This window comes from Meriones unguiculatus, chromosome 1 (genome assembly GCF_030254825.1).
Source record: "Meriones unguiculatus strain TT.TT164.6M chromosome 1, Bangor_MerUng_6.1, whole genome shotgun sequence".
NCBI classification, from domain to species: Eukaryota; Metazoa; Chordata; class Mammalia; order Rodentia; family Muridae; genus Meriones; species Meriones unguiculatus.
In genome coordinates, this window is record NC_083349.1 from 87,025,536 (window position 1) to 87,037,603 (window position 12,068).

General features: G+C 39.1%; 1 pseudogene; it reads left to right on the plus strand.

The window, feature by feature from the left end:
• The first annotated feature begins 1,665 nt into the window (after positions 1–1,665).
• The window catches only part of LOC132652472 (ferritin heavy chain-like), a 36,088-nt pseudogene continuing 25,685 nt past the window's right edge, over positions 1,666–12,068 (plus strand).

Here is a 12,068-nt window from a genome sequence, read left to right on the forward strand (position 1 = left end):
ATGTAGATCAGTCTTACACATTTAAAATTACTTTCTATACATCAACACTCTAATCAACTAATCTGATTTAAATGACTGTATGACAATGACAAACTACCAATTTTCATAAACACTTATATACACATGGCTCTTTTTATATAGTGCTTAAAGCGTCCTTTCCTGGTGCCCCTATTTAAACTGGCTTTGTCAATATTTAAATTAGAGCACATGTTTAGTCTTTAATTGCATCGCTATTTAATTTATTTTTCGTTTAACATCTATTTTAGTATGTTGGGTAGTCTACAATAAAATCAGGAGTTCTTTGCTTTAGCAGATTAGGGTAAAATGTTATTCAAAGACAGCATTCAGTGTATGAATATGAATAACTAAATTCATTAACACACCAGCTATTTTTTGATCCTTCTCCATGCAGGTAGGTGTCAGATTTTTATACTGAACTTTTGAAAAATTCTCACATTTACATTAATCACTAATACACAACAGCAAACTGATGGTTTTCTCCACTGATGAAATAATCCAATCGATTAAAAGTATAAAAGGGCAGTTAATTTGGGAACTGAAGTTCCTAGGAGTGTTCAGCAGCCTCAGGGGACCAGGCCAGAGGAAGTTGCACCCTGAATATGGCAGGTAATGGTTTTTAAGGATCGTAGGTACGAAGGAAGATCACATGTCTGCACCTGCTGGACTTTGGGGAACTAGTGGCTCCAAATGAGGAGGTTGGGGCAGTTCTAACGAATGCCAGGAATGTGGAGGCTTTTTCAAAGGGCTACAGGGTTGGAGAGAGAAAGTTGAGTTTACCTGATGATGTAGGAGAGAAGAGGGCAAACGGAGACGCCAGCCGAACATTTTTTTCTTATTTTTCATATTGGCTGCTTCCTGCTGGAAAAGGACAGTGTGGGGTGGGAGAGTCAGGAGTCAGAGGATCTGTACTCAGTGGGAGGTTTGAGTGATAAAAAGCATCTGATTGACCATCACCATGGAATAAAAAGAAAAAAAATAGGCAAGTGAGAATGAGGGGTTCTATTATTGGGGTGAATCATTAAAACAGGGGAGACTGCCACCAACTGGGGTGGGCATCCTGGTTTGGCCATCCCAGCCCCTTACTGAGGCTTTCTGGAGAGTGGAATGTCCCTACAGACTGCTCATCTTGGATGGATGCCCTCTTGAGTCTGGTACCAACATTGATGTCCCAAGAGTTTGGTTGCTGAAGGAGTTGTGAGGATTACACAAGAGACCAGAGGCTCTAGAGACCTAGGGGACAAGTGTTTTAGGAGAATGTGATCCCTCGGGAGAGTGGAGCAGACTCAGGAACAGTTGGGTCATCTGGTGTGGGGGTAGGTACCTACCTACTGTCAACACATGAGAAGAAAAAGGTAGGGCAGGTATCAAGCCAGTGGGACAGTCTGGGCTGGAAAGTGATGACTGAGGAGAAATGGCCTCCAATTAGGAATGCAAAAGGACTTTAACCTGTAGGTGATATTGGGATAGCTCAGAGGTGCGTCAGGACAATAGGGAGGAGGGAAGGCCAAGATAACCTAAATTCCAGAGAGCTTGGTGAGTTGTTGTTTTATGAGTCCGTTGTTTCTGTCAACCGTTCCTGAGGATTGTGGGCAGCACGGGATGTGAAGATTCCAGCAGATGCTGAGAGCTTTAGGCACTAGCTCAATGACCCTGGAGGTGAAGGCCGGACAGTTGTCTGTTTGGATGTTCTGTGGCACAGCACTGAGTAACTACGTGTTTGAGGAGCACCTGAACCACCACATCCACTGTTTCCCTGGAAGTGGGGAATGCCTCCATCCAACTTGTAAAACAGTCATCAAGGGTTAGGAGATAGCGGAGCTTTTTATGGGTGTGCATATGGCTGAAGTCAAACTGCCAGTCTTTTTGTGGTTGGTGTCCTTGGAGCTGGCGCAGAGACTGATATATCTGGAGACTTCCCTGCAATTTGGTCTTGGTGGCAGATAGCATGGACCCATGAGATGTGAACTCAGAGGTCAGTGGGATCAAAAAGAGGTTCTAGAAATTGGAATAGGGCCTTGGGTTCAATGTACAGACTCTGGTGGATATTAGAGATTATGAAGGTGCTTGCTTCTGGGACAGAATAAAATTGTTATTTAGGTAGAGCCAACTATCTTCTGCCTGTATGGTCCTTTTGCCAAGTAGCTTGTTTGTTTTTGTTTTTGTTTTTGTTTTTGTTTTTCCTCTATCTGGTACTGAGGTTTGTAGGAAGATGTCAGGAAAAGGATATGTCCCATAGGTCTGGAACTGCTGGAAGCCAGTCCCTGAGCTAATGAGTCCATGAAGGTCTGGAGCCCTTCATAGTGAATTATGGCCACCTCTGATGGGATTTGGAGAGCCTCCAAAAGTTTGCCTATTAGGGGACCATTAACAATGGGAGTGTCCTTGGTTGTAAGGAAGCCCCTTTACTTCCAAAAGACAGAGTGGGTATGGGCTATTAAGAAAGCATACTTAGAGACTCTCTGTGGGTGGGCTCCTGTCTTGTTCCTTGTTTTCACTCTCTTCCAATATCTATCCCATTTGCCTTTCTGAAAGAGGATTGAGCATCTTAGCCAGAGTCCTCTTTGATTAGCTTAAGTGTACAGATTTTAGTATGATTATCCTATGTTATATGTCTAATATCCACTTATAAGTGAGTATATGCCATGTGTGTCTTTCTGTTTCTGAGATACCTCACTCAGGAAGATCTTTTCTAGTTCCCACCATTTGCCTGCAAATTTCACAGTTTCCTTGTTTTGAATTCTGAGTAGTATTTCATTGTGTAAATGTACCACAATTTTTGTATCCATTCCTCAACCCAGCAGGGTATTAAAGCAGATGCTGAGACTCATAGCAAAACTTTGGGCATAGTGCAGGGAATCTTATGAAAGAAGGGGGAGATAGAAAGACCTGGAAGGGACTGGAGCTCCACAGGGAGAACAACAGTGTCAAAAAATCTGGGCACAGAGGTCTTTTATGAGACTGACACTTCAACCAAGAACCATGCATGGAGATAACCTAGATCCCCTGCACAGATGTAGCTCATGGCAGCTCATTGTCCACATGGGCTTCCTAGTAAGTGGAACAGGGGCTGTCTCTGACATGAACTCAGTGGCTGGCTCTTTGATCACCTCCCACTGAAGGAGGTGGGAGCAGCCTTACCAGGCCACGGAGGAAGACAATGCAGACAGTCTTGATGAGACCTGATAGGCTAGGGTCAGATGGAAGGGGAGGAGGACCTTCCAATCAGTGGACTGGGAGTGGGGCATAGGAGCAGAAGAGGGAGGTAGGACGGTATTGGGAGGGAATGAGGAAGGGGGCTACAGCTGGTACACAAAGTAAAAAATTATAATAAAAAATGCTTTTTTAAAAAAGAAAGAATACTTAGAATCAGCTTAGATGTTAGCCCACTGGTCTTTGGCTATTTGGAGTGCCTGAGTTAAAGCAATTAGTTCAGCCTTCTCTGAGATAGAAGGTGGAAGGTTGTTTGCCTCAGCTTTAGTGGAGGTGACCACTGTGTAAGCTAATCTGTTGTGAGAGAGCTCCCAAGTTTGGGTTCTGTAAGAGGTTTGTCTAAGAAACCAGGATGGAAAGCAAGTGCTTCCACAGAATCTGGGCAGGAGTGAGAGGAAGTACTAGAGCAGTGGAGGATGGGCAGGAGGGTGGCAAGGTTTGGGGCAGGACTGGAGTTTAGGGCAATTTTTTTTTCTAGAAATAGAAGGTGGAAAGACTGAACCCATGAGAATCCAAGAAAGGAGAGAGAGGAATGACTCAAAAGGTCTGAGAGGCAATGGAAGGAGTATACCATAATAGGCTGTAAAAGGGTGATTTTGAGAGCTTCCCGGGTGAGTTCTGCCACTGCCAGCGCTTTCAGGCATGGCTACCATCCACATACAGTGGGATCTAGCTGTTTGACAAGAAGGCTACAGCCCGATGGGAGGGCCCAACCAGTTGAGCTAAAACACCTGTGGCCATTCAAACCCTCTCCTCAGTAAAGAGGTGGTAGGAGTGGGTGGAGTCTGGGAGTGCCAGGGCAGTGCCTAGTAAGATGGCATCTCGAAGTAAGAAGTGAGAGTAGACAATGGCTGGGTGGCTAACAAGGCCACACAAGGAATCTCTCTGGCTGTCTGACAAAGTGGCTTAGCTGTAATAGCAAAACTGGAGATCCAAAGTCTGAAGAACCTCACCAGGTTTGGTTCTCTGTAGGTGGCAGCTAGCTATAGATCTTTCAGAACCTGACCTGTTGAAAGGTGAGGGTCTTCCACGCTAGGCTGAGTTGGACACTTAAATAAGTAACAGAGGGAGAGCACAGCAGAGCTTTAGAAGGAGAGACACGGTAACCTAGGGAACCAAGATAATTTAATAGTGCAGCAGTGTTTCTCTGAGACAAAGACAGGGAAGGGCTGCAGAGTAAATGTCATCTATGTAATAAAGTGTGCTGGGATAAAGATCTAAGGAGGAGAGGTCGTTGGCCAGGACTATCCCCCAAAATGTGGGCTACCCCAAAAGCCCTGAGGAAGAACTCTCTATGTGAGCTGTCTTGCATTCGGTGTTATCGAATATATGAGTTATAGAAAATATGAGACAGGGTATAGAGGGATAGTAAAGAGGGTGTCCTTTACATCCAGGATACTAAATTGAGAGGTTGTAGGAGTGATGTTAGAGAGGAGAGTGTAAGAGTTAGTAACTGCGGGTTGAGCAGGGATAACTGCCTAGTTTATGAGGCTGAGGTTTTTTACTAAGCAGTAGGCTCAGGAAGGCTTAAGCACTGGGAGAATGGGAGTGTTACAAGGTTACTCTGTAGGGATTAGAAGTCCCTGAGAAAGAAGGCAGGTGATGATAGGCTTAAGGCTATGGTGGTGAGATTCAGAGATGGAAACTGGGGTCTGAAGGAGAAGGAAGAGGGGTCTGTAAGGCTGATGAGGATTGGCTGATGGCGGGTAGCAATTATGGGTGTAGAAATATTCCATACTTTAGGATCAACTGGCTGCAGTAGGGTCAGAATAGAGGAGTCTGGGGTGAAAATCTACGAGGAGGCACTAGGGATAGGAGAAGGTGGGAATCAGGAGAGGTTATAGGGGTGACAGAGAGGGTAGCCCCAAAGTGGCTGAGGATATCACAGTCTAGCAGAGGAACAGGGCAGTCAGGCATGACCAGAAAAGAGTGAAAAAAATCTTCCTGCAAGAATGCAAGGAAGTGGTGGGGTCCTGGGTGAAAACGGGGAAGTTCCATCCACCCCCAGTGACAGAAGCTGGCAAAGGAATTGCGGGACACAAGTAGAATTAAAAATGTAACCCTTGTGTCCATCAGATGGACTTACTGGTTTCCTTCATTACTACCCTGGGCTTGGCGAGGGCGATGGAGGTCACTGAGTCTGGGATTCATTAGTCATCCACCAGGCTGAGGAGTTTAAAGACTGGAAATGTCTGTGGTGCCTGTACTGCTTGGGCTGAGCCTCCATAGCTAAGCACAGAGGGTAAGCACACATTGTGGTAATCTGATTTTCATGCCAGGTTGCCAGCATGGCTTACTGGGCTGCTGGGGTTGGAGACACTGTGACCTCCTTGACCACATTTAAAACAGGTTGCTGGCAGAGCTCCATGTGAGGGGGTTAGGGCAGTCATCAGGAATGCCAGGAATGTGGAGGCTTTTCTCAAAGGGGGCAGGGCTGGAGAGAGAAACTGGGATTTACCTGATGAAGTAGGGGAGGGGAGGGCAACCAGAGATGCCAAAGGAACACTGTTGACTGCTTTGGCATTAACGATATCTTCCTGGCAATTACCACTACTAGACACTCAATATAATTTCAGTGTATTCTGTTCCTTCTTACAACCATCGTACATTTGCATCTTGTTAATTTGTTCAATCTCAAACATCTAGGTTTTCCGTTTATGTCAATAAATCTCCAGCTAGCTATATGTACTATCATTCTCATGTTTTGTTTTTTTTAAACTGTAGAGGCTTGAATTTTAATTTATTCACTTTTTATAAACATATTTAACAATGTAACATATCAGCAAAACAATCTGAGCTATTCCAAGTGCAGATTTCTCTTTATTTCACAAAGAACATAAATTTTGCTGTTCAAATACCTGAAAATCAGTACAACACAACACTTCCGTGCACGTCATCATTTCTACTCTTTTGCTTCAAGGTGAACATGACTTTGCTAAATTTCCTGTTGAAATCATAGTCAACCTTTCATAGTCTTTGTTCTCCCAATTGTGTGAAGTTTTTTAAAAATGGAAATGTCCCGCAAAAGACATTTTAATTATTATATTTTAGAAGTATGTGTAGGCTTAGTGTGAATTTAGCCTAACAATTAGTAACAGCTAATAACCTATCCATTGTTTCATGACAACAGAAATGAGATGATAGTTATATACAGAGCAGTAGTGTAATGAAGACAGTATGGTCTACAGCTCACCAGAAGAGAAAACTGAATTAAAAAAAAATAAGAGTGTGGTGGATGTATTTATGAGAGGGAGAGAGAAAGTAGATGTATGGCCCATGAAGATGAACTTTTTCATAAATTACTTGGAGACTTCCTTGGATCTTTTCTTTCTAAGACACAGATTCTGTGTCCTACAAACTGTCATAAAGAACCTCATGAGAAAAATTAGATATTACCTAATATACCAGTTGTTTTATGCTTTTTTCCTGCTAAGTGGGGTCACAAAGAGATGGCTTATGAGCTATTTGCTGAGGTACATAATACCAGAGAACAATCAGGGCCAAGAGAATGAAACAGTAAAAGATGAAAAAAAAATTATTTCCAGACATTCCAAGTCATATAAACCAAGTACAACATGGTGCTCAATTTCATGGGTCTGCCTATTAATACCTACCTGGATATGAGGGTTGGGAAAGAAAGAAAAGGAGTTATTATTAGCCTTAAACTCTCAGTTTCTTTCCATATGCTTACACTTCCAAAAGACCTTGAGATATAGCTATTTGTCATTTTTTGGAGGAGTACAGTGCGCCTGGTGGCATTTATGATAAAAGATACACTTTAAAGTACTTATTGAGAGTTCTCTGCTGGAAGAGCAGCTACATTAAGATACAAACCTGGTCACCCAGACCAAACACATATGAAACGTATTCCAATAAAAACATACTATATCTTTCATTCACGATAAAATTCACTTTAATGAAGGTTTTTCACAGTGAAAGTATTGGGGATAAAAACACAAAAAGAGTAAAATACGTAAAACAGAGAGTAAAATATGTACAAATTATTAAAATTTAGTAGAAGAAAGACTAGAACACCTAATACTGAACAGTGAGTTTAAAGAATCAAGACAAGTAGAAAAGGGTGTCCATACTCATGTGAGAAAGGAATTATGGATTAAGAACAGCAATAATAAATGTTTTATGATATGTGAAGTGAAGTATGCTATGACATTCTTAGCAATGTTAACATGAATAAAAATATTAAAGTTTCTGAGAACTGATAGACTAAGATCAGAAAAAAGGAGAGGAGGACCTCCCCTATGGGGAGGGGCATGCATGGAGAAAGGGGGGGAGGGTGGGACCAGGAGGGGAGGAGGGAGGGGCTTATGGGGGGATACAAAATGAATAAAGTGTAATTAATAAAAGTTAAATAAAAAATTTAAAAAAATATTAAAGTTTCAAAGACTCCAACAGGTTGAAAAAGTAGAAAACAGAAGATAGAGATGTCCAAAGAGCAGACATTCGTTGTAATAAAAAAAAAAAAAAGGAGAGATGTTTAGTGAGTACGTGTTCAGCAAATAAATATAATTAGGTAGATTAATTATGTCTTCAACAAATACACACATACAAATAGCTTCAGAATTTTTATTTAAAAAACAGAATTCTTTATTTCAGGGATTCTCAGTATTTTGATAATAATAACAGTAAGTATGTAAAGAGTAAAATTTCATATTTTAGTTTTAAAACACAATTGAGTTTTGTTCCAAATATTTTATAAAATTAATATTTAACTTATTTTAAGAAATATTATGGCAGAATACTGTGTGTGTGTGTGTAGATGAAAAAAGAACTGATCAATATTTTTTCTTTAGTATGTGGGTATAAGAGAGTTTTCAACTTGGTAGGTCATAACCAAAAAAACACATATATAAAATGTGATTTGTAAAAAAAAAAAAAAAAAAAAAAAAAGAATTCTTTGGAATAGGTCATAACATGTCATTCTGTATAACAGCGACTTTCAGTGAGCTTTTCAGAAAGTTACAATAATACCCCTGCATATTTCTATGAGTTGGATCCTGGGGATACCATCTTACTCTCAGTACTAGCACAGGTCACTAAGGCAGTTTTATTGGCAGAGTCAAGTTTATATATCTCTCTTTGCCTCATTATACTGAGGCATAAACTATGCTGGATATTGTAGAGCCTGCAGAGATGTGCCAGTCAAAACACTTGACTTAAAGAATCTGTTGTTCTATAAATGGGAACGTGAAATCTATTTATGAAATTCTATAGTCATTATCATATGGCATATGATTAATGCTTGGGTGAATTCTAGAGAAGATAACTGTTTAAACAGTGACTCATTTACTTAACCTCTGGGTAGATTAAACTGTGGCTCATTTACTTAACCTCAGGGAAGGTGGGTCATGAGGGCTACTGAGGCAATAAGCAGCATGAATATACCCCTGCTTATACAAATGACAAGCTGTGTGGAAAATTTATTGGTACAAGTACAATAATATCACTCTATATTATCTTATAATTATATAAGTTTATACAATTATATACATCACTGTACATTATACTTCCTTGAAACCAAGCTTGTACACCTGATCTGTAAAAGAATAACCATGTGTGTATTGATGTTCACAAAGAAACTACCCTGATTCTCTTTACAGAGCTTCATTCTGAGGTCTTTACAATCTTTTCCACTTTATCAGGAATTCTCACCTCAGTAATATTGCCCTAGAATATGTAGTCTTGCCTTTTTGTGCATATTTTTCTTCATTAATAAAATATAGTATAAATCTCATTTTTTTCCCAAATAATTAATGTACTATCCAGACTCTGGCCTCTTATATCTCCTATACACTATTCTTAATTCTACATTCATAACTCATACTATTTAAATTCTACCTAATCTAAATATATTTATTCATATATATATGTTTATATATAATGTACTAAATCAGTCTTCATCAGAAGCTAAAATATTAATATTTTTTCATACTTTTCTAAGCATGGATAATCTATTGGAATAGAAATGGTTTGTCTTAATTATTGGTGATTTGTGAAAAAGCAACTGAGTTCCGCCATGAGCAATGCAATCTTACTGCATTTGTTACATGTACAATAAGATGTAAGTAATATATACAAGAAACATTTCAAAGAAATGAATAGCAAGCATGCCACAAAGCTTCCACTTGTCAGAATTTGTTTCTAGAAGGATTATAAATGTTAGCAATAAGAAAGCTAATGGTTTCTATTTCCTCAGTAACACATTCCAGTCTATCACACAATATACGAGTAAAGGATGAACAGAGATTGGTGATGGATGGTTAAACTAAAACCCTTTCCACTCTTTCAGCAAATACTCACTGTGACAACTTGTCCATTTACTATCCTTGTGCAAAACTTGTGGCCTGGCAGTCTGATTCAAACACAGTGAAAGTTTGCAAGTTTGGAAAATAAATTTTAACTATCTATTTATAATATTTACTGTAAAATTGATAAATATATTTTAAATATTCATCAGTTACCATGTACACTGTATACTATCAAACATGGGCTGTAAATGTTGCTTTTCTTTCCTCAGATGCGGGGAAGAGATGACAGCTATGATCAAGCTTTATGAATACAGGGTGGGGTTGAGTCCAGAGTGTTTCTATCTAACTATTCCTTGGCCTAGACATGGAAGCTTCCAGCCTTCATACAACCTAATCTTCTGTAAATCGGACCTTGAAGGCTACAGCTTCCCGCATCTGCCGACTAACAGAGTTAGAATATTTTCATCCTCTGAGACTTACTGCTGAGTAAGTTTACCCTTTCTGTACTCAGGCTGGCTAAATTCAGCTCTTCTGGCTCAAAACTCTATTCTGACCTGACTGAATCAACCAGGCTTCTCTCTGCTCCTCACTGAATTACTTTGGTTGGAAAACCTGCCTCTGAACTTGATGAATTGAACTGCACAAACTAAACTGCCTTCAACTGAACTGTACCACACTTTACTGTATTCCCAAACTCTACTGTACTGTCTCAATAAAATACACTGTATTCTTGTACTGTACTCTCTTCTTTACTCTGTGATGTTCCTAAGTAGCTTCCCTTTCTGTCTGCTCTTGTAAGAGTTGGATGTATCCTATCTTTGACTCATTCTGTCAAATCATTTTATGATTTGTCACATTGTCTGTCCCTCAATTAAAGGTCACTTTTTGGGATTACAAGTGTTTACTAAGGGTGTGTCTGTATTGCAACCAAAGGGATTAAATGTGTATACTCAGGGCAAGGGATCACATCCAAAGGCTTATGTTTATGTGATCTGCCAGAACAAAGATAGTGGGTTAAAATTTCTCTTCTATAGGCCAATGTAAAAGCTGAACAAATAAACACACACAAGCACTGAATACACACACACATAAACGCAATGTAGGTATGTGCCCACACTTGCATATCTTCTTATAATTTAACATAGGACTTGTGAATATAGGTCCCCACAAACAACCAGGGCTCTTTAAGTATACATCACACACAAGCACTGAATACACACACACATAAACGCAATGTAGGTATGTGCCCACACTTGCATATCTTCTTATAATTTAACATAGGACTTGTGAATATAGGTCCCCACAAACAACCAGGGCTCTTTAAGTATACATCGTCTTTATTTGGCCTCCTGTATTTCTAGCAAGAGTTGACTATTAAAAAAGAATTTGTAAAACAGGGCCAGACGAAAGGGGAGGAGGTCCTCCCCAATCCGTGGACTTGGAAAGGGGCAGGGAGGAGCTGAGAAAGGGAGGGTGGGATTGGGAGGGAATAAGGGAGCGGGATACATCTGGGATACAGAGTTAATAAAATGTAACTAACAATAATAATAATAATAATAATAATAATAAAAGAGAATTTGTTGTAAGTATACCTATAGAAACCTAGATTTCTTATTTATATTTTATTTGCTTATTACTTATTTTAAATTCTGAAAATGAATTTTCATGTTGTATATGGTAAATTGTGGTGGTTTTTTACACACATGTAACATGTGAGAATCAAATAATATCAATAGGCATTTTTATCTTTGACTATTAATAATTTCTTTGAGTTGGGAATTTTTATACTGTCATTTATTTTTAAATATACCATGACTAATAGTTACCCACCAAATCAGAATTGGCATTTTCATTCTATCTGTGGTTTCTCAGCCTGACATGTTTTTTATGCTTCTCATTTATTTCTGTTCCTTTCTTTCCTGTTCTTTCCCATCTCTTGTGAGCTAACTCCACACCATTTCTCTAAAAGGTTCATGTTCTGCTTTTCACAAATTAGTTTTGCCACAAGATATGTGGGCCTGGGAATTAGTGCAGTAAATATAGAATGTCCACATGATATAACACTGGACTGATTCAGATATTTTGACAAGTTCACTGCAAAAATTGATATGTTGGTTTTATTTAACTAAAAGTCATAAAAGTAATATACAAACTAACACCCCAATTATCTGCCGTTCTAAAGTACTCTGATAGCCTGAAAAAACTTAAATTACTGAAAAAACAGATAACTTTATTATTGTTGTTGAACAAAGGGAATCAATAGATGTGGGATCATATCATATACTTTAAGACCACTGGATAAAAGTAGTTTTTGAGAATTTTTATGTCAATCATATATAACATTTTTATTTTATATATATCATATATTATATATTATATAACATAATACATCATATACATATAATATGTATGCAAGGAAAGATTTAAAGCATCTTTAATCTTTTTGGTGTGGATGTAAAATGTGTGTATGTTCATGTGCATACAACATAGGTGTAGAAGACAAAAGACAATCTCTTGTGTTTGTCCTCACCTTTTACCTTGTTTGAAACAAGATCTCTTTACTGTTCATGG